The sequence below is a fragment of the Loxodonta africana genome, chromosome 26 (assembly GCF_030014295.1).
Source record: "Loxodonta africana isolate mLoxAfr1 chromosome 26, mLoxAfr1.hap2, whole genome shotgun sequence".
Classification (NCBI taxonomy): domain Eukaryota; kingdom Metazoa; phylum Chordata; class Mammalia; order Proboscidea; family Elephantidae; genus Loxodonta; species Loxodonta africana.
The window spans coordinates 145835-173738 of NC_087367.1; the positions used below are offsets into that span (position 1 = coordinate 145835).

The 27904-nt window shown below is 43.3% G+C and overlaps 1 long non-coding RNA gene across 1 annotated transcript; it reads right to left on the reverse strand.

The window, feature by feature from the left end:
* Positions 1–2011: 2011 nt before the first annotated feature.
* LOC135228689 (uncharacterized) lies at positions 2012–27904 on the reverse strand. The gene is made up of 4 exons (XR_010319460.1): positions 27226–27904; positions 8509–8650; positions 5337–5543; positions 2012–5233 (listed from the first exon to the last, which is right to left on the reverse strand). It is a non-coding gene; the product is annotated as an uncharacterized LOC135228689 (long non-coding RNA).

Here is a 27904-nt window from a genome sequence, read left to right on the forward strand (position 1 = left end):
AGCAACCCGAGACAACTGTGGCTCCAGGTTAAGCAACCACTCCTAAATTACGTGCCCCCAATTTGTATTTCTGCCAATCATATTTTGGACCCAAATGTATTGTTGTTGTTGTTAGGCGCCATTGGGTCGATTCTGACTCATAGTGACAACAGAATGAAACACTGCCCTGTCCTGCACCATCTTCGTAATTCTTGCTATGCTTGAGCTCATTGTTGTAGCCACTGAGTCAATCCACCCTGTGGAAGATCTTCCTCTTTCTCACTGGCCCTCCAATTCACCAAGTATGATGTCCTTCTCCAGGGATTGATCTCTCCTGATAACAAGAAGGCTACATATTGTATGATTCCATGTATATGAAATACCCAGAATAGGCAAATCTATAGAGACAGGTAGCTTAGTGGTTGCCTAGGAACTGAAGGATGGGCGGTTAGGGTAGGACTAATAGGTATAAGGGTTCTTTTGGGGGTGATGAAAATGTTCTAAAATTGATTGTAAAGATGGTTGCATTCTAAAAACTACTGAATCGTATACTTTAAATGGGTGAATTGTATGGTATGTGAATTATATCTCAATAAAGCTGTTAGGGAAAAAAAAGTAATTTTGGCAGACTAACTCACAAGATGACCCAACATTTCATTTGGTGGTGGGCTCTGTGTCCAGCCTCAGGTCAGCTGTTCCTCTGACCAGAATGCGCTCCTTGCACACATTTTAAAATCTTGTGCAAAGGATTGTTTTCACCCACCCTCACCCTCTCCTCCCTGCCCTTACATGTGGCCATGGACTCAGCTGCCTTCGGATCTCACAGAGCTCCATCTGATGCCTCTGTGTCCACTCAGAAAGAAAAGGTTACAAGGGTCCTAATGGCATCTCACTACTGTCTGCTGCCTGCTCCGCCTGTAAGCACGGAAGGGAAATGAGCTATTTCGGTTGTCAAGTGTGCGACAGGAACAAATATCAGTACCAACAGCAGAGACTCCAGGTGAACGGAGTGCTTGACTATGAAAGCCTACCTTGTGCCCCGTGCCCACCTCCGAATTCAGGTACCTAGAACTATGGGCTCCTACTGGGCTGGTGGTGAAACAAGGCCTCCATTTCCATTAAAAAAAAAAATCCATTGCCTTTGAGTCAATTCCAACTCATAGTGACCCTATAGGACAGAACAGAACTGCCCCATAGGGTTTGCAAGCAGCAGCTGGTAGACTTGAACTGCCAACCTTTCAGTTAGCAGCCAAATGCTTAATCACTGCACCACCAGGGCTCTTCCATTTCCACAGGGGTCAATAAAAGATCTCTCAAAGCTGTACTTCTTCTTCTCTCAGGGTTGACATCAAGACCTCTTATGGTCTCCTAGGGGCCAGCATGCCTCAAGATATTATCCCCCAATGCTAGGAACCCTAATACATGGCATAAACAGTATACGAAATGTTACTAACAATGCACAAATACCAGAAGAGAAACTAGATAACTGGGAGCTCCTAAAAACCAAACACGTATGCTCATCCAAAGAGTTCACCAAAAGAATAAAAAGATTACCTACAGACTTGGAAAAAGATTTTAGCTATGACATTTCAGATCAGCGTCTGATCTCTAAAATCTACATGACACTGCAAAAAACTCAACAATGAAAAGGCAAATAACCCAATTAAAAAATGGGCAAAGGATCTGAACAGGCACTTCACTAAAGAAGACATTCAGGCTGCTAACAGATACATGAGGAAATGCTCAGGATCATTAGCCACTAGCCATTAGAGAAATGCAAATCAAAACTACAATGAGATTCTATCTCACTCCAACAAGGCTGGCATTAATCCAAAAAACACAAAATATTAAATGCTGGAGAGGTTGTGGAGAGGCTAGAATGCTTATACACTGCTGGTGGGAATGTAAAAGGGTACAACCACTTTGGAAATCGATTTGGCACTTCCTTAAAAAGCTAGAAATAGAACTACCATATGATTCAGCAATCCCACTCCTTGGAATATAAGAGAAGTAAAAGCCATCACACAAACAGATATATGCACACCCATGTTCACTGCAGCACTGTTTACAATAGCAAAAAGATGGAAGCAACCAAGGTGCCCATCAACGGATGAATGGATAAATTATGGTATATTCACACAACGGAATACTATGCATCAATAAAGAACAATGATGAATCTGTGAAATATTTCATAACATGGAGGAATCTAGAAGGCATTATGCTGAATGAAATTAGTCAGTTGCAAAAGGACAAATATTGTATGAGACCACTATTATAAGAACTCGAGAAATAGTTTAAACAGAGAAGAAAATATCTTTGATTGTTATGAGATCGGGGAGGGAGGTAAGGAGGGAGAGGTGGATTCACTAATTAGATAGTAGACAAGAACTACTTTAGGTGAAGGGAAGGACAACACACAATACAGGAGAGATCAGCACAACTGGACTAAACCAAAAGCAAAGAAGTTTCCTGAATAAACCAAAAGCTTCGAAGACCGGCTTAGCAGGGGCAGGAGTTTGGAGACCATGGTTTCGGGGACATCTAGGTCAACTGGCATAATAAAATCTATTAAGAAAATATTCTGCATCCCATTTTGGAGAGTGGCGTCTAGGGTCTTAAACGCTAGGGAGTGGCCATCCAAGATGCAACAATTGGTCTCAAACTACCTGGAGCAAAGGAGAATGAAGAACACCAAAGTCACAAGGTAAGTATGAGCCCAAGAGACGGAATGGGCCACATAAATCAGAGTCCACATCAGCCCAAAGCCAGAAAAACTGGATGGTGCCCCACTATAACTGATGACTGCCATGACAGGCAACACAACAGAGAACCCCTGAGGGAGCAGGAGAGCAGTGGGATGCAGACCTTAAATTCTCATAAAAAGACCAGACTAAATGGTCTGACTAAGACTAGAAGGACCCCGGAGGTCATGGTCCCCAGACCTTCAGTTAGCCTAAGACAGGAAACATTCCCAAAGCCAGCTCTTCAGACAGGGATTGGACTGAACTATAAGACAGAAAATGATACTGGTGAGGAGTGAGCTTCTTGGATCAAGTAGACATATAAGACTATGTGTGCAGCTCCTGTCTGGAGGGGAGATGTGAAGGCCGAGGAGGACAGAAGCTGGCTGAACGGACACGGAAACACAGGATAGAGAGAAGGAACATGTTGTCTCATTAGGGGGAGAGCAACTAGGAGTTACAGCAAGGTGTGTATAAATTTTTGTATGAGAGACTGACTTGATTTGTAAACTTTCGCTTCAAGCACAATAAAAAAAAAAAAAGATATTGATACCCTTTGCTGGCGGGGGCTTGGGATGGCCAGCATCCTTCAGCTGGCCACCTCAGGCTACTAACAACACACTCCAGGCTCTAAGTTCTCTCCAGTCTACCTCAGTGAGTCATGTCTGCTGAAAGGTAAAAATGGTTGACTGGCCTGGTGGTTCTCAAAGTGTGGTTCTGAGACCAACAGCACCACCTGTTAAAAATGAGTATTTTGGAGCAAACTCAGACCTACAGAATTGGAAACTCTGGGGGTGGGGCCTAGCAATCTGTGTTTTAAGAAGTCCTCCAGGTAATTCTGATACACCTTAAAAGGGTATCAGACTCTAAAAGGGTCCCTGGGTGGTGCAAACAGTTTGCAATGCTCTACTAACCTAACAGCTGGTGATTTGCTTCTGAAAAGATTACAGCCAAGAAAATCCTATGGACCACAGTTCTACTCTATAACGCACAGGGTTGCTATGAGTCGGAATGGACGCAACAGCAACAGCTTTGGTTTGGTGCCTAGATTCTAAAGTTCATGAGGCAAAGGGGTCTCTGCCTTGTGTGAGTGTGTATCTTCAGCATCTAGCAGTGTCTGCCTGGTATACCATGAGCAGTCATTGACATTTTGTTGAATGAGTAAACAAACGAATAAACAGATGAATGGTTTAGCTCCATTTGTTACAGACTGCTTCTCTCTAACCAGGTGCCAACCAGGACTTTTGAAAGCTGATAAAAAGAGAAGGGTGTGGATATATCTGATAGTTTGCCCCATCATCTTGTCGGCTTAGTTTGGCCTCTGAATTATTAAGTAGGACTCGCAGCCCATTTCACGTTTTCATTTTAGAGATGAGGCCTTGGCCCTCTGACAGTGTTTTTCTAATCTCCAGAAACAAAAGCAGTTTCCATTTGACTTCAGAACCAAGCTCCCCCCACCCCAACACACACACACACCCATATCGCTCTGGGCCTGGAAGGAAAAGCAGGATGCAGCTGGAAGGATGTTTTTGCATTTTCGGGTTAAAATGTACCCAAATCTATTACACGCCGGCTCCCAGGAGAACCAAGAAATGCAGGCGAGGCATTTCCAGAAGCCCTGGGGGTGCACAGGTCACACACAAGAAACCAACCTGCTTCCCTTTCATGAGCAGCTTGTGGCCAGAGGCCAGATGGAGGTTAGTACCTGCTCTTACTCAAGTTTGAAATATGGGCTGACTTTCTGATTCTCTGGCGCTGCCACCTCCTTCTAGTCCCCCAAAGCCAGGATTATTTAAGCTCACACTTCCCCAAACCACCCACTCTGTCACCCAACCCAGTTCCCTTTCTCCTGTGACCACACACGTTTCAGCAGGCATGATGCTGGTTCAGACAGGCTGGGCACAGTGCCAGGGTACCGAAGTGTTGTCTGCTTCCGGATCTCAATGCTCCCTGCTGCCGGCCCCACCCTAAAGAAGTCACTACGCTCAACTGACATGGCACTGAGCACCCTCTGGGCTATCTCCCTCCACCCCCACCCGACATCCAACACCTTCTCTTTTCTTATTTATTTTTTAATTTTATTTTTTGGTAAAAATACACACCGCAAAAGCTACACCATTTCAACAATGTCTCCATGTTCTTTTCTTTTTGGAACTGGGCTCCTATAGCAGTTTGTCAACATCTATCTGTGGACAACCAGGCTGCCTGGTCTGCCGCCCCCACTGGTGCCCTCGTGCTGCCGGCAGGGGCAGCACGAGCAGCAGTGCTCTTAGCCACTTTCCTTAGGGGCTGGGCATCTGTCCCACTTCCATCTTCTGCTGTGTGTCACGCAACCCAAGGGCTACCATCCAGCCCTGCTGACTCCCGGCCTGTAGATATCAAAACTTTCGGAAAATCCAGCACAACAGCTGTACTCACAGGGCTTGAGACCCCCGTGGAGGAGTATTCCCGCTGCATGCTGACCGGTGAAATCTTTCAGGGAGTATCCTCCCCTCCAAACACATTGACACCTCTGAAGAAAAAAGATGGGTAGGAAGGTCTTAAGTTATCTAGTGCTACTATAACAGAAATACCACAAATGCGTGGCTTTAACAAACAGAAATTTATTTTCTCACAGTTAGGAGGCTAGAAGTTCGGATTCAGGGCACCAGCTCTAGGGAAAGGCTTTCGCTCTCTGTCAGCCCTGGGGGAAGGTCCTTTTCTCTGTGGCTTCTATTCCTTGGCTCCTTGGTGATCTTCATGTGGCATGGCGTCTCTCTTCCCCCATCATCTCTGCTTGCTATCTTGAGTTTAATCTCTTTTCTACTATATCTCAAAAGAGACTGACACAAGATATACCCCACAGTAATCCCACCTCATTAGCATGACAAAGACAACCCATTCCCAGTTCCCAGGCATTGAGGTTAGGATTTACAACACATACTTTGGTGGTGGGGGGGCACACAATTCAATCCCTAATAAGAGAAAACAAGCAGACATCAGGCAGGGAGACAAGGGAGCACTATTAGAAGCAAGGTCCAGGAGAAAACCAATTCATTCATTAACTCATTCATTCATTCCCTTAACATTTACTGGGCACTTACACCTACCGAGGAGCCCTGGTGGCGCAGTGCTTAAGAGCTACGGTGAGCTATGGCTGCCAACCAAAAAGTAGCAGTTCGATTCCACCAGCCGCTCCTTGGAACCCTATGGAGCAGCTCCACTCTGTCCCATAGGGCGCTATGCGTTGGAATCAGCTTGACAGCTGCGGGTTCTGCTGTATGTGACAGACACCCAAGATACAAAGATGAATGAGGTCTAGTCCATTCTTCAAGGTGCTCATAATCGGCATTACAGTGTGATAAGCTCTCTGAGGTGACCTCAGGCTAACACAGAAAGAAAAGGCATCTTACTTAGCGATGCAGGGAGAAAGGTGGAGCAGGAAGTGGCCCAGTGAATGATGGGAAGTGAGAGAGAACACAGTGTATCTGGGGAAGGACAAGTAGTTTGGTATGTCTAAAAATAACCTGTTTGCTGATTCCGACTCATAGCGACCCTATAGGACAGAGTAGAACTGCCTGATAGGGTTTCCAAGGAGCAGCTGGTGGATTCAAACTTCTGACCTTTTGGTTAGCAACCTGAACTCTTAACCACTGCATCACCAGAGCTCCTTAGTATATCTAGTGAAGGGGAATTAGGTTCCTGGGTGGTGCAAACATTTTGTACTTGACCAGTAACCTAAAGGAGCCCTGGAGACGCAGTGGTTAAGAGCTTGGCTGCTAGCAAAAAGGTTGGCAGTTGGAATCCACCAGCCACACCTTAGAAACCCTATGAGGCAGTTTTACTCTGTCCTATAGGGTTGCTATGAGTCAGAATTGACTCAGTGGCAACAGGTTTAGTAACCTAAAAGTTGGCAGATGAAACTCACCTAGCGGCACTGCAGAAGAAAGACCTGGCAATCTGCTTCTGTAAAGATTATATCCAAGAAAACCCTATGGAGCAGTCCTACCCTGTAATACATGGGGTTGGCATGAATCAGAATTGACTCAATGGCAACAAGTTTGGTTTTTCGGTTTTGGTAAGGGGAAAGCAGCACAGGGAGAGAAACACTGAAAAAGGAAGAGGGTAGGTGGCCTTGTGCTACAATCTGGCTTAAGGCAATTGGTTTTTCACAATTACTGGGTCCTTCCAACAGTTAGAGGTGGAGAGGGAATGAGTCACTCCCCTCCCCCATGACTGTTTTAAGGCACATGTCATAACAAAAGCAAGTCTCAAACTGAACTTTGGCACTATACACATATTTAGGAGCAAAGAAGTACAGCAGACCTCCAACAGCCCCTGCATTAAATGCTAACCTGAGGCAGGTGCAGATGCCAGTATTCTAGTCCCAGGATCCAGCTAACCTTTCAGGAGCCAGGTGACAGGATCGTCTAAGGAGCAGCTGCACGGGACTAGGGTAGATGTCCAAACCAAGGGTGCCATTTTAAAGGGTATTGGAAACTGGGCTTGCTGAATTCCCTATTCATGCAAGAGCCTGTCCAATATTTCTAGCCAATCCACACATTGTGAACACCACTTTTTCACCTGGTTGCTAACTATTCTGGTAATTAATAAACTTCTGGTGTTGATCAGTGATACCTTCACTCTGGAGTGAACTTTTGATTAGAGTCTTTCAAATGCTAACAACTAACCACTCCAGGAATGTTCTCCATTAAATAAATAAATAAATCTGTTGCCTTCAAGTTTATTCTAACTCACTGTCCCATACGGTTTCCAAGGTTGTAATGTTTACCGCAGGAGAAAGAGGTGGCAGTCTGCTTCTGTAAAGGTTTACAGCCTTGGAAACCCCACGGGACAGTTCTACTCTGTCTTATATGTTCGCTGTGAGTCAGAATCGACTTGATGATGGTAGGTTTGGTTTATGGGTAATCTTTAAGCAAGCAGATTGCCACATCCCCATTAACCAAACCAAACCCGTTGCCGTGGAGTCAGTTCCAACTCATACCAACCCTACAGGACAGAGTAGAACTGCCCCATAGAGTTTCCGAGGAGAGCCTGGTAGATTTGAACTGCCGACCTTTTGGTTAGCAGCCATAGCACTTAACCACTATGCCACCAGGGTTTCCAGAGCCCCGTTAGGGTACTTCAAATTAAAACAAACACACACCTATGTCACATAGTCTAAGCTAAATATTTTAAAGCATATGACTCACAGAACTCATGGAAAGTGATATACTTAGGATTACAGCTTCATTATAGCAAAAAAAGATAAAAAGAAACCTACAGGATGAGGTCTGGGAAGGTTCCCAGCAGGAAATCTCCATGTTCCCAAAGGACGTGCTAAGCTTCCATGTACATCTATCTTTCACCAATCAGGAAGCCCCTGGAGCTGCCGTGTCCAGAGCTTATACTGGCGTCGCATTATGTAATGAAAACTCCAGCTCCTCTCCCCTGAGGTCAGTCAATACCACGAGGTGATCACAAATTATTATGTGGTGGGGTTCTCTGGCCTGGCCAGTCCCCACCCCAGTCATCTCATCACCTCACCTATCCTGTGAGTTAGGTATAGTCTGGAGTCTTTATAGAAGACACTCAAATTTCAAGGCCTTTTTTTTTTTTTTTTTTTTTTTTAAGGGATTATCTCTCAGGAACTGAGGACAAAGACCAAATTCTTTGGTAAAGTTAATGTAAGCCCCCTACCTTATAAGAAAAGGGGAAGAGACACAGAGACAGACAGACACATAGGGAAGACGGCCATGTGAACATGGAGACAGAGATTGGAGTGAAGCTGCCACAAGCAAAGAATACCTGGGACTGCCAGGAGCTGGAAGAGGCAAGCAAGAATCCTCCTGCCAACACCTTGATTTCAGACTTCTGGTCTCCAGAACTGTGAAACAATAAATTTCTGTTGTTTTAAGCCATCAAGTTTGTGGTATGTAATACGGCAGCCCTAGGAAAGTAAAAAAAAAAAAAAAATTTTTTTTTTTTAGGAAAGTAATTCATCGACTTATGTCAGAAGGAAAGGCAGAAAGCACTGAAAAAGGAGGGGAACCATTGTGTGCAAAATACATAGAATTATCAAATGACAGTTTGAACATCTCTGGCTTGGAGGCCCACATTAGATCACAGTCCTGTGTAGTTGGGACGAGGTCCCTGTGCCTTAGAGCAACCTTCTCCTTCACAGATCCTCCCCAGCTCAGCTGCTGTCCTCCATGGATCCTCACCAGCCCAGCTGCTGAGACACCTGTTCCAGCTCTGACTCTCCTCCCCGTACCAACAGATCCCCTCTGCCAGTCTCTGAATTTTCCCTCTGTAGTCAAGAACCACCTACGATTATTATCTCTTCCTTCTCATAATATGTTCTTAGCCTGGTCAGGAGAGAGTTCTACCCCTGGCTGCGGGGAGGGCAGTAGTGGAGAAGTAGAGTCGCATGTGGAAAACTGGGTTGAGTCCTACGGGATGCTGAGAACCAAGTTAGGGGCTCTGCCTTTGAGGGACTCCAGAAAGGCCACTGTGCACCAATCCAGGCTTTATCCTGGTCCTTTTATTCATTATTACACAAGCAACTCTTGCCATTGTACACACAATCAGAAATATGGAAAAAAAGTAAACAACCAAAATCCCACCAGCCAGCAAAGCATTTGAACAGACATTTCTCCAAAGAAAATATCAGATTTCCAATAAGCACAAGATGCTGATTAGTCATCGGAGAGATGCAAATCAAAACCACAATGAGATACCACCTCACATCCACTAGGATGGCTATTATCTGAAAGACAGAAAATAACAAGTGTTGGCAAGGATGTGGAGAAATTGGAACCCTTATCCATTGCTGGCGGCAATACAAAATGGTGCAGCTGCATTGGAGAACAGTTTGGCAATCCCTTAAAAAGGTAAACATAGAGTTATCCTATGACCCAGCAAATCCCACTCATACGAATCTACCCAAGAGAAATTATTTACTAACGTAAAAGCTTGCACACATATGTTCACAGCAGCATTGTTCCTAAGAAGCAGAAGCAACCCAAATGTCAATTAACTGATGAATAGATAGACAAAATGTGGCATATCCATACAGTGGAATATTATTCAGCCATAAAAAGGACTGGGAAAACTGGGGCGGGGCCAAGATGGCTGACTAGGTAGACACTACCTCGGATCCCTCTTGCAACAAAGACTTGGAAAAACAAGTGAATCGATCACATACATGACAATCTACGAACTCTGAACAACAAACACAGATTTAAAGAGTTGACCTGAGTGACAGAGACGGAGAATGAACAACTACGGGGAAGCAGCGACTGTTTTCGGAGCCTGGAGCCAGCGTCTCAGTCAGGTAACCTAGGCGCCGGGCTTAGGACTGGGTGCAGGGGAGCTGAACACGACATCTGTGACGGCGCAAACACGGGGCGCAGCCCTAGCCCCCTGAACTGACCCCGGGAGGGGGCCCAGCCGGTCCACGTGGGCGGCATGGCCAGCCGGCTGGTGGGAGGAGAAGTCCCCGGGAGGCAGCGACTGATTTTGGAGCCTGGAGTGCAGCATCCCAGCCAGGGAACCTTGGCGCCGGGCTTTGGACTGGGCACAGGGGAGCTGAACACAGCATATGGTCACGGCACAAACACGGAGTGCAGCCCTACTCCCCTGAACTAACCCCGGGAGGGGGCCCAGCCGGTCCGCGGGGGCGGCGTGGCGACACGGCTGGTGGGACGAGAAGTCCCCGGGAGGCAGCGACTGATTTTGGAGCCGGGAGTGCAGCGTCCCAGCAGGGGAACCTTGACGCTGGGCTTCGGACTGGCAGTGGAGGATCTGACTGTGGCTTCAGCAGGCCAGACCCTCGGGGACAATCTCCACACAGCCAGCACACATAGGTGACATGCCCCTCGGGAATCTCAGACAAAATAGTCATCCCAAGCAAGATAAGCAACTTTGGCTATATTCCGGGGTGCTACTCTCTGCTGTTTTTCTGAACCCTCCCCTCCCCTTCCCAGGCGGCTTCATTAACATTGGAATTTCCTGAGCCAGAGGGAGAACAGCTCCGGCTCCACGGCTTTGCTTTTCCCTTTTTTTTTTTTTTGGTCTTTTCCTAACCCATTCTCCCATTCTTCTGGCCTGAGAGAAGCAACCACAAAAAACCCAGGGACCAAAAATCCTTCCCCAATTGGACTAAAAACACAGAACCAGCTCCAGCCAAGCATATATGATCCAAATCTCGGGCTTTGAGACTTACAGGGAACAAGGTGGCTGTTATAATGCAAAGGCAGTTCTGATAGGGATCTGACTGCATTTTTTTAGCGGATTTACTGGAAAAACAAGTTCCCCAGGTCTGATATCTCTGCTTATTCAACAGAGCCCTAACTGACCCACAACAGGGAACTGAGGGCTGAAGCTCCCCCCAGACCACCTAGCCTCTTGCCTTAGGGGTCTAAGGAGGGTGACACCTACCAATCAGTAGAGGTACTTGCATGGGGGGCCTCCCACCAAAAGCCCTCCCACCAAGGTGCTATAGGAATAGAGACACACCTTCCTCACTGACACTTGGGGGAAGCCTGTCAGCATCCTGCCTCCCCTGGAGTGTGAACCCCAGCTGCTAATAGAATCTGGTGCACACAACTATCACCACTACTTCTCGAGGTGGATAGGTGTTAGGGTGCAGCATACACTTGATGACCCAAAATCAGATTATACTCAAGAATAGTGAATAGACTCAGGCATATATACCTGGCAACAGCCCAAACCAGCTGGTAATAGGTCATAAGTAAGTCAAGGGCTACAACAAACAAGACAGCACAATCTAGTAGCCCATCCACGTATATTGAAAGAAAACAAAACAAGATAAGACTCAGTGAGCAAATATAGAATAAATCACTACTATATATTTTTTATATCTTAGTGATGGCTCGGAGACAGCAGTCAATATCAAACCACATAAAGAAGCAGACCATGACAGCTTCTACAACCCCCCAAACAAAAGAATCAAAATCTTTCCCAAATGAAGATACAATCCTGGAATTATCAGATACAGAATATAAAAAACTAACTTACAGAATGCTTCAAGACATCAGGGATGACCTCAGAAACGAAATAAGGCAAACTGCAGAAAAAGCCAAGGAACACACTGATAAAACTGTTGAAGAACTCAAAAAGATTATTCAAGAACATAGTGGAAAAATTAATAAGTTGCAAGAATCCATAGAGAGACAGCATGCAGAAATCCAAAAGATTAACAATAAAATTACAGAATTAGACAACACAATAGGAAGTCAGAGGAGCAGACTCGAGCAATTAGAATGCAGAGTGGGAAATCTGGAGGACCAGGGAATTAACACCAACATAGCTGGAAAAAAGTCAGATAAAAGAATTAAAAAAAATGAAGAAACCCTAAGAATCATGTGGGACTCTATCAAGAAGGATAACTTGCGTGTGATTGGAGTCCCAGAACAGGGAGGGAGGACAGAAAACACAGAGAAAATAGTTGAAGATCTGCTGACAGAAAACTTCCCTGACATCATGAAAGACGAAAGGATATCTATCCAAGATGCTCATCGAACCCCATTTAAGACTGATCCAAAAAGAAAAACACCATGACATATTATCATCAAACTTGCCAAAACCAAAGATAAAGAGAAAATTTTAAAAGCAGCCAGGGATAAAAGAAAGGTCTCCTACAAAGGAGAATCAATAAGTTCAGACTACTCAGCAGAAACCATGCAGGCAAGAAGGCAATGGGATGACATATATAGAGCACTGAAGGACAAAAACCGCCAGCCAAGGATCATATGTACAGCAAAACTCTCTCTGAAATATGACGGCGACATTAAGATATTTACAGATAAACACAAGCTTAGAGAATTTGCAAAAACCAAACCAAAGCTACAAGAAATACTAAAGGAAATTGGTCAGAAAACCAATAATATCAGACACCAGCACAACACAAGGTCACAGAACAGAACATCCTGATATCAACTCAAATAGGGAAATCACAAAAACAAATTAAGATTAATTAAAAAAAAAATGCTCAAAACAGGGAATCATTGAAGTCAATATGTAAAAGTTCACAATAATCAAAAAGGGAGACTAAATACAGGTGGCATAGAACTGCCATATGGAGAGGGATACAAGGCGATATAGGACAATACAAGTTAGGTTTTTACTTAGAAAAATAGGGGTAAATATTAAGGTAACCACAAAGAGGTATAACAACTCCATAACTCAAAATAAAAGCCAAGAAAAACATAACGACTCAACAAACATAAAGTCAAATACGATGAAAATGAGGATCTCACAATTTACAAAGAAAAACGTCTCAGCACAAAAAAGTATGTGGAAAAATGAAATTGTCAACAACACACATAAAAAGGCATCAAAATGACAACACTAAACACTTACTTATCTATAATTACGCTGAATGTAAATGGACTAAATGCACTAATAAAGAGACAGAGAGTCTCGCACTGGATAAAGAAACACGATCCATCTATATGCTGCCTACAAGAGACACACCTTAGACTTAGAGACACAAACAAAAACTCAAAGGATGGAAAAAAATATATCAAGCAAACAATAAGCAAAAAAGAAGAGGAGTAGCAATATTAATTTCTGACAAAATAGACTTTAAACTTAAATCCACCACAAAGGACAAAGAAGGACACTACATAATGATAAAAGGGACAATTGATCAGGAAGATATAACCATATTAAATATTTATGCACCCAATGACAGGGCTGCAAGGTACATAAATCAAATTTTAACAGAACTGAAAAGTGAGATAGACACCTCCACAATTATAGTAGGAGACTTCAACACACCACTTTCGGAGAAGGACAGGACATCCAGTAAGAAGCTCAACAGAGACACAGAAGACCTAATTACAACAATCAACCAACTTGACCTCATTGACTTATACAGAACTCTCCACCCAACTGCTGCAAAGTATACTTTTTTTCTAGCGCACATGGAACATTCTCTAGAATAGACCACATATTAGGTCATAAAACAAACCTTTGCAGAATCCAAAACATCGAAATATTACAAAGCATCTTCTCAGACCACAAGGCAATAAAAGTAGAAATCAATAACAGAAAAACTAGGGAAAAGAAATCAAATACTTGGAAAATGAACAATACCCTCCTGAAAAAAGATGGGGTTATAGAAGACATTAAGGAGGGAATAAGGAAATTCATAGGATGCAAAGAGATTGAAAATAGTTCCTATCAAAACCTCTGGGACACAGCAAAAGCAGTGCTCAGAGGCCAATTTATATCGATAAATGCACACATACAAAAAGAAGAAAGAGCCAAAATCAGAGAACTGTCCCTACAACTTGAACAAATAGAAAGTGAGCAACAAAAGAATCCATCAGGCACCAGAAGAAAACAAATAATAAAAATCAGAGTTGAACTAAATGAATTAGAGAACAGAAAAACAATTGAAAGAATTAACAAAGCCAAAAGCTGGTTCTTTGAAAAAATTAACAAAATCGATAAACCATTGGCTAGACTGACTAAAGAAATACAGGAAAGGAAACAAATAACCCGAATAAGAAACGAGAAGGGCCACATCACAACAGACCCAACTGAGATTAAAAGAATCATATCAGATTATTACGAAAAATTGTACTCTAACAAATTTGAAAACCTAGAAGAAATGGATGAATTCCTGGAAAAACACTACCTACCTAAACTAACACAATCAGAAGTAGAACGACTAAATAGACCCATAACAAAAAAAGAGATTGAAATGGTAATCAAAAAACTCCCAACAAAAAAAAGCCCTGGCCCGGATGACTATACTGCAGAGTTCTACCAAACTTTCAGAGAAGAGTTAACACCACTACTACTAAAGGTATTTCAAAGCATAGAAAACGACGGAATACTACCCAACTCATTCTATGAAGCCACCATCTCCCTAATACCAAAACCAGGTAAAGACAACACAAAAAAAGAAAATTACAGACCTATATCCCTCATGAACATAGATGCAAAAATCCTCAACAAAATTCTAGCCAATAGAATTCAACAACATATCAAAAAAAAAAAAAAAATTCACCACGACCAAGTGGGATTTATACCAGGTTTTTCATGCAAGGCTGGTTTAATATTAGAAAAACCATTAATGTAATCCAGCATATAAATAAAACAAAAGACAAAAACCACATGATCTTATCAATTGATGCAGAAAAGGCATTTGACAAAGTCCAACACCCATTTATGATAAAAACTCTCAGCAAAATAGGAATTGAAGGAAAATTCCTCAACATAATAAAGGGCATCTATGCAAAGCCAACAGCCAACATCACTCTAAATGGAGAGAGCCTGAAAGCATTTCCCTTGAGAACGGGAACCAGACAAGGATGCCCTTTATCACCGCTCTTATTCAACATTGTGCTAGAAGTCCTAGCCAGAGCAATTAGGCTAGACAAAGAAATAAAGGGCATCCGGATTGGCAAAGAGGAAGTAAAATTATCTCTATTTGCAGATGACATGATCTTATACACAGAAAACCCCAAGGAATCCTCCAGAAAACTACTGAAACTAATAGAAGAGTTTGGCAGAGTCTCAGGTTATAAGAAAAACATACAAAAATCACTTGGATTCCTCTACATCAACAAAAAGAACATCGAAGAGGAAATCACCAAATCAATACCATTCACAGTACCCCCAAGAAGATAAGATACTTAGGAATAAATCTTACCAAGGATGTAAAAGACCTATACAAAGAAAACTACAAAGCTCTACTACAAGAAATTAAAAAGGACATACTTAAGTGGGAAAACATACCTTGCTCATGGATAGGAAGACTTAACATAGTAAAAATGTCTATTCTACCAAAAGCCATCTATACATACAATGCACTTCCGATCCAAATTCCAATGCCATTTTTTAAGGTGACAGAGAAACAAATCACCAACTTCATATGGAAGGGAAAGAAGCCTCGGATAAGCAAAGCATTACTGAAAAAGAAGAAGAAAGTGGGAGGCCTCACTCTACCTGATTTCAGAACCTATTATACAGCCACAGTAGTCAAAACAGCCTGGTACTGGTACAACAACAGACACACAGACCAGTGGAACAGAATTGAGAACCCAGATATAAATTCAACCACATATGAGCAGCTGATATTTGACAAAGGCCCAGTGTCAGTTAATTGGGGAAAAGATAGTCTTTTTAACAAATGGTGCTGGCATAACTGGATATCCATTTGCAAAAAAATGAAACAGGACCCATACCTCACACCACGCACAAAAACTAACTCCAAGTGGATCAAAGACCTAAACATAAAGACTAAAACGATCAAGATCATGGAAGAAAAAATAGGGACAACCTTAGGAGCCCTAATACAAGGCATAAACAGAATACAAAACATTACCAAAAATGACGAAGAGAAACCCGATAATTGGGAGCTCCTAAAAATCAAATACCTATTCTCATCTAAAGACTTCGCCAAAAGAGTAAAAAGACCACCTACAGACTGGGAAAGAATTTTCAGCTATGACATCTCCGACCAGCGCCTGATCTCTAAAATCTATATGATTCTGTCAAAACTCAACCACAAAAAGACAAACAACCCAATCAAGAAGTGGGCAAAGGATATGAACACACACTTCACTAAAGAAGATATTCAGGCAGCTAACAGATACATGAGAAAATGCTCTCGATCATTAGCCATTAGAGAAATGCAAATTAAAACCACAATGAGATTCCATCTCACTCCAACAAGGCTGGCATTAATCCAAAAAACACAAAATAATAAATGTTGGAGAGGCTGCGGAGAGATTGGAACTCTTATACACTGCTGGTGGGAATGCCAAGTGGTACAACCACTTTGGAAATCTATCTGGCGTTATCTTAAACAGAAATAGAACTACCATACAACCCAGAAATCCCACTCCTCAGAATAGACCCTAGAGAGATAAGAGCCTTCACACAAACAGATATATGCACACCCATGTTTATTGCAGCTCTGTTTACAATAGCAAAAAGCTGGAAGCAACCAAGGTGTCCATCAACGGATGAATGGGTAAATAAATTATGGTATATTCACACAATGGAATACTACGCATCGATAAAGAACAGTGACGAATCTGTGAAACATTTCATAACATGGAGGAACCTGGAAGGCATTACGCTGAGCGAAATTAGTCAGAGACAAAAGGACAAATATTGTATAAGACCACTATTATAAGATCTTGAGAAATAGTATAAACTGAGAAGAACTCATACTTTTGTGGTTACGAGGGGGGGAGGGAGGGAGGGTGGGAGAGGGTTTTTTTACAGAACTCCTTTAGGTGAAGGGAAGGACAATACTCAATACATGGAAGGTCAGCTCAAGTGGACTGGACCAAAAGCAAAGAAGTTTCCGGGATAGACTGAATGCTTCAAAGGTCAGCAGAGCAAGGGCGAGGGTTTGGGGACCATGGTTTAAGGGGACTTCTAAGTCAATTGGCAAAATAATTCTATTATGAAAACATTCTGCATCCCACTTTGAAATGTGGCATCTGGGGTCTTAAATGCTAACAAGCGGCCAACTAAGATGCATCAATTGGTCTCAACCCACCTGGATCAAAGGAGAATGAAGAACACCAAGGTCACATGATAACTAAGAGCCCAAGAGACAGAAAGGGCCACATGAACCAGAGACCTACATCATCCTGAGACCAGAAGAACTAGTTGGTGCCCGGCCACAATCGACGACTGCCCTGACAGGGAGCACAACAGAGAACCCCTGAGGGAGCAGGGAATCAGTGGGATGCAGACCCCAAATTCTCATTAAAAGACCATACTTAATGGTCTGACTGAGACTGGAGGAATCTCGGCAGTCATGGTCCCCAAACCTTCTTTTGGCACAGGACAGGAACCATTCCCGAAGACAACTCATCAGACATGAAAGGGACTGGACAGTGGGTAGGAGAGAGATGCTGATGAAGAGTGAGCTAATTATATCAGGTGGACACTTGAGACTGTGTTGGCATCTCCTGTCTGGAGGGGGGATGGGAGGATAGAGAGAGTTGGAAGCTGGCAAAATTGTCACGAAAGGAGAGACTGGAAGGGCTGACTCGTTAGGGGGAGGGCAAGTGGGAGTACGGAGTAAGGTGTATATAAACTTATATGTCACAGACTGACTTGATTTGTAAACGTTCACTTGAAGCTCAATAAAAGTTAATTAAAAAAATTTTTTTTTCTTCTCCCAGTACACATAGGAAAGAATAATACAAATTATGTAGCAAAATGGAGGAAGGAAATAGGAAATTTTAAAGTCACATGGCTCCCAGGGAAACTGTCCCTAATTTACAGTCTTTATGTCAAAACTCCAAAAGAGATAAATAAAAAATTTCCCTTTAGAGGAGAACCAGATTTTCTTTAATGCAAAGCACACCTTTTTGGCTCAGGTCATTTGGGGCCTACTCCACACATACGGACTAAGAGCTCTTAGCTCTGCCGACTGACCGGAGCCCTTGGGGATGCTCTCAGCAGCTACCGGGGCCGTCAAAACAGAAGCAGCTGCCTGAGTAGGGCAGAGCTGCAATACCTGCAGTGGGTGTCAATCCATAATCTCCAAACTCTGGCCAGCAAAGAAATCGAGGAAAAGTTAGACAGCATGCTGCAATTCTTTAAACTAAAACTTCCCAATTCTGAGTTTCAAAAAGGCTTCACTTGGTTTTGCAGTATCATGCGTATGCCCCTTTCACTCTGCAGTATCAGTCTCAGCTTTGCACTTCTCTGTGGAGGCTTCCCTTTTTGTGGGCAGGCTGCCCTAGGAAGGCTCTTTGTTAATCTCTCTCCTTGTGACCTTGCAAAGGAGGGTCACCGGATCATCTCCTCGTCTCAGCCTTTAGGGCAGTGTCTTCAATTCCCTATCATATGATGGAAAATGAGAACAAAGGTTCCCTACCCCCGCCCCTCCATCCTCCTCCTGATGGCAACTTTCTCTCTTGTCTTCCACTATTGAAAATAAGAAAGCATTTTTTAAATTACTACCCTAGTTTTTGGAGCCCTGCTGGCACAGTGGTTAAGTGTTCAGCTGCTAACCAAAAGGTCAGCAGTTCGAATCCACCAGTCAGTCGCTCCTCAGAAATATTATGGGGCAGTTCTACTCTGTCCTATAGAATCAACTCACAGAAACAGGTTTTTACCCCAGTTTTTAAAAGTACTGTTTGAGGTACTTCATTAGAATATCAGTAGTGTCATTCCTTTCGATTTCAAAAGGCTTCTGCAGAATGGCCTTCTTTTGGAGAAAAAGAAACTCATGCTAGATACAGGAACGGATGACAGTGAGTCCCTCTACGTGGTGATCTAGAAAGATTAGGAAACTACTTGCTAAAGCTCAGGAATTAAAAATGTGCAATGACTTTCTTTCCACCCTGTTATATCTCCATTTATAGACTATGAGTTATAGGAACGCTCTGGTCACCGAAAAAGCACAAAAGTCAGATTTCACCACGGCACACGTGTGATTACCGCTAGGAAAATATATGGTGTTGACGCTGTGGGTAATTCTTTTTCCTTCAGTTGTTTCCTTCCCCGTGTTGTTATGTGTTGATCATACAATCATTTATTAGAACAACAGTAATTAATAATAAGCCAAAGACCAAACCCATTGCTATGGAGTCAACTCCGACTTGGAGAGACCCTACCAGGCAGAGTAGAACTGCCCCAGAGGGTTTCCAAGGCTGTAATTTTGTGGAAGCAGACCGCCGTATCTTTCTCCCACAGAGCAGCTGGTGGGTTTGAACCGCTGACCTTTTGGTTAGCAACCAAGTGCTTAACCACTGCGCAACCAGGGCTTCTGGTAAATAATAATACTAACATTTATTGAGTTCTTAACATGTGACGGCAACTTGCCAAGTGCTTTGTATGCTGTATCTTTTAATCCTCACAAATGCCTCATGAGGTAGATATTATTATCCACAAGGTAATGAAAAAGTATTAAGTGCTAAGTATTTATAATTGTCTTCCAGCTCTTCACCTTCTAAGGATCCTTCATTTCCCTTGACAGAAATGCTGATGGGGACAAGAACTGGAAAAGCCAAGAGAGGGGGCTAAACTAAAACAGAGATGGAGACCCTGAGGGGCTAAGAGGTGGGCAGACTACGGGGCAGGAGGGGAGAGTAAGGAGGAAGTGAGGGGTGAGGGGCTGGGAGAACCTGGCAAGGGCTGGCAGGCTGTGGAAAGAGGCTCCAGAGAAGAAGAGGCAAGTGCTGTGGCCACTGCAGAGGGGAGCAGAATTTTGAGAAAGAGTGGGAGAGTTGAAGGGGATTTTTAAGCTCTGGTCCATGAAGTGTAATTTAATTTTTCCTTCATTTAAAAAAAATTGTTGCCATGGAGTTGATTTCAACTCACAGAGACCCCCTATGTTACAGAGTAGAACTGCTCCATAGGGTTTTCAAGGCTGTAATCTTTATGGAACGCTGGCGGCACAGTGGTTAATTGCTCAGCTGCTAACCAAAGGTTGTTAGTTCAAACCCACCGGCCATTCTACTCTGTCCTATAGGCTCACTATGAGTCAGAATCTACTCCATGGGTTTTAAAGCAGGTAATCAGGCCTCTCTTCCAAGGTGCACCTGGCTGGGCTCCGACCACCAATTTTTTTTTTTTTTATATAATTGTGCTTTAGGTGAAAGTTTACAGCTTAAGTTAATTTCTCATTTAAAAATTTATGCACGTATTATTTTGTGACATCAGTTGCAATCCCCACAGTGTGACAACATGCTCCCCTTTTCCACCCTGGGTTCCTTGTGTCCATTTGTCTGTTTCCTGTCCCTTTCTGCCTTCTTGTCCTGCTTTTGGACAGGAGCTGCCCATTTGGTCTCGTATACTTGATTGAACTCAAAAGTACATTCCTCACATGTGTTATTTTTTGTTTTATAGGCCTGTCTAATCTTTGTCTGAAAAGCGGGCTTCAGGAATCTTTTCAGTTCTGGGTTAACAGAGCGTCTGGGGACCATAGTGTCGGGGGTTCCTCCAGTTCTTGTCAGACCAGTAAGTGTGATCTTTTTTCATGTATTTGTATTCTGTTCTACATTTTTCTCCTGCTCTGTCTGGGACTCTGTTGTGATCCCTGTTAGCGAAGCTGGTGGTGGTAGCCGGGCACCATCTAGTTCTGATCTCAGGCTGGTGGAGTCTCTGGTTCATGTGGTTCTTTAGTCCTTTGGGCTAGTATTTTCCTTGTGTCTTCATTGTCCTTTGCTCCGGGTGGGATGGGACCAATAGATGTATCTTAGATGGCCTCTCACAAGCTTTTAAGACCCCAGACACTGCTCACCAAAGAGGGATGTAGAACATTTTCTTTATAAACTTTGTTATGCCAACTGACCTAGAAGTCCCCAGAGACTACGGTCACCAGGCCTCAGCCCCAGCTACTCAGTCCCTCAAAGTGTTTTGATGTGTCTAGGGAACTTCTATGCTTTTGCTTTGGTCCAGTTGTGCCAACTTCCCCTATATTGTGTGTTTTCCTCTCCTTCACCGAAGTTGATGCTTGTCTACTATCTGGTTAGCGACTTTCCCTCTTTCTCCCTCCCCACCGTCGTCACCATCAAAGAATACTTTTTTCTGTATGTAAACCTTTTCTTGAGTTCTTATAATAGTCATCTCATACAATATTTGTCTTTTTGTGACTGACTTATTTCACTCAGCATAATGCCCTCCAGATTCATCAGTATTGTGAGATGCTTTGAAGATTCATCATTGTTCTTTTCCCCATTTAACAGACTTTGGGCCTTTGTCAAATATCAGCTGCTCATAGATGGATGGATTTATGTGTGGGTTCTCAATTGTGTTCCATTGGTCTGTGTGTCTGTTGTACCAGTACCAAGCTGTTTTGACGACCATGGCTGTATAACAGGTTCTAAAATCAGGTAGTGTGAGACCTCCCACTTTGTTCTTCTTCAGTAATGCTTTACTTAACCGGGGCCTCTTCCTTTTCCATATAAGGTTGGTGCCAACCACGAAGCTTTAGGTTAGTAGTCAAGTGCAAACCATTTGCACCAGCCAGGGACTTCCTTCTTCGGTATCTCCAAGAAAAACTCAGTACAAGATCTCCAGGCATCCCGAGAATCCAGAAGCTGTTGGCACTTAATCTGAGATGGGGCTGAGTTTAAGCAATGGAAAGATGCATCATTATTTTATGTGTCAATACCCTGGATGGTGCAAACAGTTAATGTGTTCAGCTACTGACTGAAAGGTTGAAAGTTTGAGTTCACCCAAAGGAGTCTTGGAAGAAAGGCCTGGCAATCTACTTGAGAAAAATCAGGCACTGAAAATCCTATGGAGGGACAGAGTAGCAGGGGCGGGGGTCTGGGGACCACAGCTTCAGGGGACATCTAGGTCAACTGGCATAACAAAGTTTATTAAGAAAATGTTCTCCATCCCACTTTGGTGAGTGGCATCTGGGGTCTTAAAAGCTAGCAAGTGGCCATCTAAGATGCATCAATTGGTCCCAACCACCTAGAGCAAAGGAGAATGAAGAACACCAAAGACACACAAAATATTAGACTCTATCAGCCTGAGACCAGAAGAACTAGATGGTACCCAGCTACCACCAATGACTGCCCTGACAGAGAACACAACAGAGACACCCTGATGGAGCAGGAGAAAAGTGGGGTGTAGAAGTCAAATTCGAGTAAAAAGACTACACTTAATGGTCTGACTGAGACTGGAGGAACCTCAGAAGATGCGGCCCCTAGACTCTGTTAGCCCAAAACTAAAACCATTCCCGAAACCAACTCTTCAGACAAAGATTAGACTGAACTATAAGACACAAAATGATACTTGTGAAGAGTGTGCTTCTTAGTTCAAGTAGATACATGAGACTAAATGCGCAGCTCCTGTTTGGAGGTGAGATTGTTGCCAGTACCTCTACACCCTTAATTAAATAAGGTTCTTGCCTCTCACTGGCCAAGAATGAACAGGTAAGGCACGGAGAATTTTCCATATGAGCCAGGCACCTGACAACATGATTTCCCAACACTGCCTGGCACTTTAACAATCTGCTGGATATTTGCTCATGTTGATCCTCCATCCAAGAATACCACCCACCACCAACCTGCTTATCAAAACCCATCAAGGTAAGACCAAAACCTGCATTTTCTGTGAATCCCTCCTAAATCCTCTTACATAATTAATGGCCCTTTCTGGAATCTCCTGTCATGATTGTGATTTTCTACCTCCTTGTTTTACAGAAAGTCTCTGGGCGGTGTAGTGAATGCATTCAGCTGCTAAGCAAAAGGCTGGAGGTTCAAGTTCACCCAGACGTACCTCAGAAGAAAGGCCTAGTGGTCTACTTCCAAAAATCCAGTCACTGAAAATCTTTTGGAGCACAGTTCTCTGACACATATGGGTTTCCTCAGGTCATTTCACTGCAACTTTTTTATTTGTTTCTTTAACAGGAAGTTGTTGAAAGATGCTCTAGATTATTGGCTCAGGACTGAATCATCTTTTGCTTGTTTTGGCTTATTTTCAATGAGATGATATTTGTAAAGCTTGAGCACAGTATTTGATATGTATTAGAGGAGGAACCCAAAGCCCAGCTCAGGGCCACCTAGAACACAAATGGTGCACCCTAAGGCCACTTCAGTACTTATTCTTGACAACAACAACAAATAAATTAATTAAAAATTAACAACTTAGTCACATAAGAAATATAAAAGGAAATTTTGAGTAGACAATTTTTTTCCCTCAACTTTTATGATGGAAATTGTCAAACAAAAAAGTTGAATGAACTCCATCTATATTCATGGTTGTTAACATTTTTGCCCTGTTTTTTTTTTTTTTTGGCCAAACAATTAGAAAATAAATTGCACATCAAGACACTTCCCCCTAAATGAAGAACACTAAAGACACAAGAAAATATGAGCCCAAGATACAGAAAGGGCCACATAAACCAGAGGCTCCATCAGCCTGAGACCAGAAGAACTAGGTGGTGCCTGGCTACAACCGATGACTGCCCTGACAGGGAACACAACAGAGAATCCCTGATGGAGCAGGAGAAAAGTGGGATATGGAACTCAAATTCTAGTAAAAAGACCAGACATAATGGTCTGGCTGAGACTGGAGGGACCCCAGAGGACATGGCCCCCAGACTCTCTTGTTAGCCCCAGACTAAAACCATTCCTGAAGCCAACTCTTCAGGCAAAGATTAGACTGGACTATAAAACATAAAAGGATACTGGTGAGGAGTGTGCTTCTTAGCTCAGGTAGACACATGAGACTAAGTGGCCAGCTCCTGTCTGGAAGTGAGATGAGAAGGCATAGGAGTCAGGAGCTAGCTGAATGGACAAGGGAATTACAGGGTGGAGAAAAGGAATGTGCTGTCACATTATAGGGAGAGCAACTAGGGTCACATAACCATACGTGTATAAGTTTTTGTATGAGAAACTGACGTGAATTGTAAACTTTCACTTAAAGCACAATTTTTTAAAAAAAACTATGTATTAAAAAAAAGACAACCCCTAATTACTTCAGTATGCCTCTCCTAAAAATAAGGACATTTTTCTACACAATCACAATAATATCATCAATAATAATAATTATTCCCTAACATTCTCTAATATCCAGTTCATATTCAAATTTCCCCCAGTTGTCCCCAAAATGTCTTGTTTTGTTTTGTTTTGCCAAGTGGATCCAATCAAGGTCTACACGTTCCGTTTGGTTACTATTTGTCTTTAGTCTCTTCTAGTATAAAACGGTCGGAGTCGAAATCGGCTCGACGGCACTGGGAGGAGTATAAAGCAATCCCTTAACCATTTTTATTGTTTATGACATTGACTCTTTGAAGAATGCAGGCCATTTATCTTACAGAACCTCCCATTATCCGACTGTGCTTGTGAGGTCGTTTCACTTGTTCCCCATCCCCAGTGTTTCCTATAAACTGGAAGTTGGGTGATTCTGGTTAAACCATTTTGATAAAATTACTTCACAGGTGATTACATATGTTAGGTGTCCCACTTTCAGAGACTAAGTTGGATCACACAGTTAAAGTGCTGATCACCAAATCTCTCCCTTTGCAATTAATCAATAACTTGTAGACACCATGCAAATACCCTGTTCCTTACTCATTTTTGTAGCCCTCAGTTCCTAGCACTGGCCACACCCAGCAGATGGGAGAGTTCTGCCTTTGGCCCTACAAACTAATGGCATAGCATGCCTGGCCTCACCAAGGTACTTATGCTAATGGATTATTCTGGAATGACGGGGATCTTGCAGCTCTGGAGCAGGTGTTGAGGGCTAGCAAAGCCTCCTCTGCCAAGCACTTCAGCTGCATTCCAGGCTCACACCAAGAGCTTGGGAGCCTCTGTCTTCTTCCAGAGACTGCCTGGGTGGCTACTCTGAGCTTGGTAAAAAAAACCTGTTGCCATCAAGTCAATTCCAACTCATAGCAGCCCTATGGGACAGAGTAGGACTGCCTCATAGAGCTTCCAAGGAGCGCCTAGTGGATTTGAACTGCTGACCTTTTGTTTAGCAGCCATAGCACTTAACCACTAGCCCTAACCACCAAGGTTTCTATATGTAGAAGCCTGAAAAACAAAACAAAAATTGTCATTCAAAGCTGGGAGCAGTCTTCCATTTTGCAACAGGTGAAGAATCTCCCTCTGTTCTGGAAAAACCACTTGCTTGGTTCATGAATGATATGCAAATATTAAACAGGAAATTTTTTAGCTAAATTACTTTCTATAATAACGTCAGAGGTGTTTGTGTGTTTGCAGAATCAAATCTCTTCAGGGTTTGTTCCCTTAGAAGCAATGTATCTTTTTGTTTTGTGTGTGTTTTTTGCCTGAATAAAAAAAATACCCGTTGCCATTGAGTGGATCCAACTCATGGCGACCCTACAGGACACAGTAGAACTTCCCTAAGAGTTTCCAAGGCGTGGCTCGTGGATTCAAACGTCCGACCTTTTGGTTAGCAGCCGAGCTCTAAACCACTGTGCCACCAAGTTTGAGATATCTCTGTGCTTGAAAACTGCGGCTAGTTCTGATGGTGTTGGGTGGAAGGGGTGCCCCAGTAAAAAGTAGCCTGCAGGAGACAGAGCCCCCACAGTGCTGTATTCTTTACCTGGCTTTCACCCTACACTGTTATATTGAAAAATCTTTTCTTTTGCTGCCTGCCCCCTCCTCCCTCCAGCCCCCAACTTTGTATTTGAATCCTGCTTTTGCCTGGAGGTCATATGTCAACCCCATTGCTCCTGCGTAGTATGATTAAGAATGCTGCTGAGGTAACTTGTATGAATTCCCTACCTGTAAACCCCTTAAAAGTAACTTGCCTGCCAGCCCTTGTGGAGCAGTCTTGGCAGCAGTAGCTCCAACCGACTCCCTTTCCTTGTACAGCGAAATAAAGGTGCCTTTCCTGTTCTCCCGCCTTGGCCTCTCGTTTACTGGCCAGTGCAATTCATGCCGAGTAAGAACCTGGGGTTTCCTCCCGGTAACACGTACAGAGTTTGAGCTGTTAGCTTGAGGGCATCGTCCACAGAGGCCCCTTCAAGCTAAGTGGAAGAAAATGAGCAGATTCGCCCCTGAGTAGCCTGTGACCAAACCTTGGGCATTTCCATAAATACGCAGGGGACGGCCTGAGGGGTCTTAAAGTTGTCTTATTTGCCTATAAAAGGAAACTGTGGCCTCACGATGATACCAGTCTGGTGTAGCCTACAAAATGCCTGTTATACCAGAACTCCTCTGAGAAAGCCCTGTGGATGTGGACACAGAGGTAAAATACACAGCAGAGGGGCATCCCCTTTCACCAACAGCTTCCAGTGATCCTTTCAAATTTTAAACAACAGGCAAAGACCTTTGTTAGCCAGGCCTGGAGGGTAGCTGTCTATTCATTGTCATTAAAAATGGATCAGTGACAAAGGATAATGAAGAACACCAAGGACTCAAGGTAATTATGAGCCCAAGAGACAGAAAGGGCCACGTAAGCCAGAGACTACATCAGCCTGAGACCAGAAGAACTAAATGGTGCCCAGCTACAACCGATGACTTCCCTGACAGGGAACACAACAGAGAACCCCTGAGGGAGCAGGAGAGCAGTGGGATGCCGACCCCAAATTCTCTTAAAAAGACCAGACTTAATGGTCTGACTGAGACTAGAAGGACCCCGGTGATCATGGCCCCCAGACCTTCTGTTGGCCCAGGACAGGAACCATTCCCAAAGCCAACTCTTCAGACATGGATTGGACTGGACAATGGGTTGGAAAGGGATGCTGGTGAGGAGTGAGCTTCTTGGATCAGGTAGACACTTGAGACTATGTTGGCATCTCCTGTCTGGAGGCGAGATGAGAGGGTAAAGGGGGTTAGAAGCTGGCGAAATGGACATGAAAAGAGAGAGTGGAGGGAGGGAGCGGGTTGTCTCATTAGGGGGAGAGCAATTGGGAGTATGCAGCAAGGTGTATATAAGTTTTTGTGTGAGAGACTGACTTGATTTGTAAAGTTTCACTTAAAGCACAATAAAAATAATAATAAAAAAAAAATGGATCATTGAGGAGGGCTAAAAGCAAAAAGGGGGGCCCTAAAAGTAAAAACGAATCACTGTAAAACATACAGCAGTTCTGTCACCCGCTGATCTTGATGCATCATCAGTGGGTCAGCCTTTGGTCCCATGACAGCGGGTCCCTTCACTTGATAAATGCAGCACCCAACAGCTTCTGGATTCCTGGAATTCAAAAGTACCTTGAATGTCTTTGTAATATAGTATGGGGGACAGCCTGACAATCCCCACTTATGTCAAACCAGCCATAAGCCCCTTCCCGAGTCTTTAGGGACACCACACTCTAAGAATTCATCCTATGGGGGGTCTTGGGGTGATTCTGCATGGTAGAGCAGAAGGGGCCGGTATGGTTACAGTGCAGACCCAAGGTCTGAAAGTCTGACATCTCTTGTCTTCTGTCCCTCTGATAAGCCACTGTCTTGGTACCACCCTCCCCCCCAATTAACTCCACCCCAAACATTTACTTCTCTCAAACTCCCAATAATAAGTCTTCAAATTGATCCTGATTTCATTGCATATTGCAGGTATTCTTCATGACTGAAGTTTGGGATGATGACCATTCTCAAATTTCATATCAAATGGACTTTTCTATACCATTTTCCTTTTTAAAAATTATTCGTTTGATTTTGGGGGGAGAGGGAAGTAGATATGTCTTTATTCTATCATCTCTAATTAAAAGTCTTCTTGTTATTCTTTATCTTACTTCTTGAGTTAATGTTTTGCTCAGCTGTTT